Raw genomic sequence first — 3,313 nt, forward strand, 5'->3', positions numbered from 1 at the left:
GTGGCTGTGTGGAGGGGAGGAAGGGGGGGTTGCACTGCTGCTGCCACTGCTTTCAGGAGCAGGAAATCTCAGCCTTTCCGAGACCACCTCTGAGAACCCGTCTGTGAAGCACTGCATTTATGGGTGTTCGCGCAGGACTTCAAACACATGTGAACAGAGAAAAAGGGTTTTCAAACAGAAACCTAAGTAGCTGTGCGCACATGTGGCAGCTGAGTCACCATGTCCTACGGAGGAGCTCCCCTGGGCACGGACCCAGGAGCCGTTCCATTGACCTCACTTGTGGTTAGGGCTCATGTCCGCAGCCAGACTACACCCAACACTTTTCCTTAGGAAGTCGGCCACCTAATCCCAGATGTGCCGTTACCCTAGGAACCTGCATTTCAGGTATTTGGCTTGTTCATCTAAACACACAGGAGGCACAGACTGTCCTTTATAACCCTCCTCCATGTATTTGGATTTAAGAGAAAATAGCACCAGCCCCATCTGACCTTGAAATCCAGCAGCGCCCGTAGACCTGCCCTGTCCCTCCATCCCGTTTCCCAGCAGGACTGTCCCAGGCAGAGAGCACAGCCTCTCCTGGGCAGGCGGGCGTAGCGAACACAATGGGTCAGAAAATGAAATTTAAAATGGCATTAGCCTAAGCAAAAAATAATTTGTTAGTCTGCTAAAATAGAGGCAAAAGGTTGGGTAGAGGTGTGATTTTATGGAAAAAATAAGCAAGAGGATCTCCTCATGTTCAAACAGGAGCGAAGATGAAGGCTTAGGCCCTGTGTTGTTCCTCAGTGCCAGATAAAACCATGTATCAGTATTAAGCCTCCAACCAGCCAAGAGAAGCATTCTGGATGTGCAAAAGGGATCTAGAGACACACCAGAAATAGTTACTGGTTAACAACTTCTCCCTTGGGAACTGTATGACACTGCAAAATGTGCCCCTGTACCCAACCTTCTGTTCTGTCTTTTGCTGAAGGGGAACCCTGCATGGAGCCCTGCAGCGCAAGGCCCGTCCTTCCTGAGGAGCCACCACTCGGCTTCCTTTGGTCCGGCAGAAGCGCGTAATGACCCCCTCTACGCTCCAGGACATCCTGCCTCACTCGGCTGCAGCGCGAGAAGGAAGGGCAGGGTGGGATTCATCCTGCCCCCTTGGAAACAGGAGCCTCGGTCCAGAAGCGGAAGCTTTTCTGGCAGTTCTTAGGTACTGGCCTGGCGAACTGCGCTGCTCCGCACCACGCAAAATACAAGGACCTTGAGGAACGTTCTCTGCTGCAATGGTTTTATAGCAAGTTTTGTGGGGTTTATGCACATGTTCTTAAAGTCTGCTTCTGGTTCTTGTTTAGACTGTTTCTCCTTCAGTAACTGCAATAATTTGGGTGAAGAGAACCAGTTGCATTAACTTCTGTGTTTAACACCCCATAATGTCATTTCCCCTCTTCTGCAACTCTACCACGGGGCGGAGCAGCACATCCCTGCCCTCTGAAAGGGAAATGAAGAAGCACAGCATGCTGGCAGCGGTGCAGCACACACCACACCGCCGGAGGTGAAACCAGCGGCCAAGGCAGCTGACAGCAGGACCCCTCAGAGACAGCAGCAGCCCCAAAGTGGAGCGTGACACTATAGAAGAGTCGTCATCGTAGACATCAGGGAGATTCAGGCAGCTCCCAGGGGAATCGCCGGGTGCCTCCAGCCCCACTGCTGGAAGCAGGCTGTTTCTCTTTGTCCCTGCCAGCCCAGGCGCCTGGCCCTGCCTCCTGCATCTCCTCTCTGACGTCTGTCCTTGGTCCCCTTCCAGGCAGGCCGTGACCTGGCACTCGGTCCCACAGCTGTGGCCAGATCTGACCCCAGCCTTTCCCCAGAGCTTCTCCTGCCCATGGCCCGAGGCTGACCTCGCTGCCACCACTGTGCCCAAGGAGCCAAGCAGGGCAGCGGTCGGTTGTGCCGAAGTCCAAGCCTTTACTTCCCTGCAGGGGATTTTCAGAGCTCCCTGCACCATATTTACTCACCTTGAATCTTTGCTTTTTGTGTTGAGCTACCTCACTGCCAGAGATAAACGAAACATTTTCCAACTCCCACACAAACGGTTTCCTATTTAGACTGTACACAGATGTTTTAATGACCTTTCCCTGCACCCCACACTTGGCCTTTTTCTTCCTCTAAAGATTTCTCATTTCTGCAAACCCTTTAAAATTGCTGTTTATTTGTCTATCCCATGCATAGTCTATCCCACTTCACACGACACAGAGGTACAGACTACACCCAACTCCGCACGCGTCTTTCTTTTGAAGACGTTCCCAATGAGGTTGCCTGTAGCTTCTCCAAGAAGGCTGGCCTGGGCCGGAACTGACTTCTGGGAGCAATGGGCTGCGGTGAGAACCCAGCACTGGTGAATAAGGGTCCCACCACAGACGTGAACAAACCTCTTACTTGTTGGGGTCCAAACCTATCAATGCGAAAACAGCCAAACCCAAAACAGCAGGATTTTTAACCAAGGAGGTGTCATCCCTGAGCAGAGGGACAGAAAAAGAACAGATTTAACATATGATCACAGAAATGCTTTCTCTTCTGCAGGAAGACTTATGCTTTTCTTTGTTACTCATTTTTCTCTCCTGAAACCCTCCAAAGCTTCAGCCGGTAGATGCACCTCAAACAGCAACCATTTCATATACACACATCCTTTTGCAGAAACAGGAGATTCTCTGATGGCTGGAAGTTAAATGTCTCCCCACCTATCAAGTGGAAAGCACGCTCAGTCGAGATACGACAGACAGGTACCACAACTCACGTGCGCTTTACAAACAAGAGGAATGTCCACATGTATTTTGTGGGTTACAACAGGCTCGACCACATCTTCAACGACGGTGGGAATGACCCAATAGCTACGTAAAAATGTGCCAAAAAACCAAAGTGTTATTTGTCAGGAAGTGTGTCATTGACTTCACCAGCATCCTCTTCCAAGAAATTCGTGTCACTGAAAAATTGTCGTAAAGGCTGTGCGTACCTGTAATGAGACTTGCCAAGGCCAGGAGTGGGGCTTTGTTTCTGTGCCTGATATAATTCTCCCTGTGGTGTTGGGCTGAAAACACCTCCCTGAAAACACTCTGCTGCAGTTTCCGGTCAGTCTACAATTCACAGAGAAATACATTCAATAAGCCAAGTTGCATCCCAACAGTGGTTCATTGATCTTAGACCCACAGGCTCCTACAACTTGAAATACTGAGGAAGGAGATAAATATTAAACATGGATCCTTAGTCATGTTCTGCATACCCCACACAGTCACTCCATGAATAACTGCCTGGCACACTTGGGGTGTTAAAAACA

Source organism: Eurypyga helias, unplaced genomic scaffold, assembly GCF_000690775.1.
Source record: "Eurypyga helias isolate BGI_N326 unplaced genomic scaffold, ASM69077v1 scaffold37879, whole genome shotgun sequence".
In the NCBI taxonomy this organism is placed as follows: Eukaryota; Metazoa; Chordata; class Aves; order Eurypygiformes; family Eurypygidae; genus Eurypyga; species Eurypyga helias.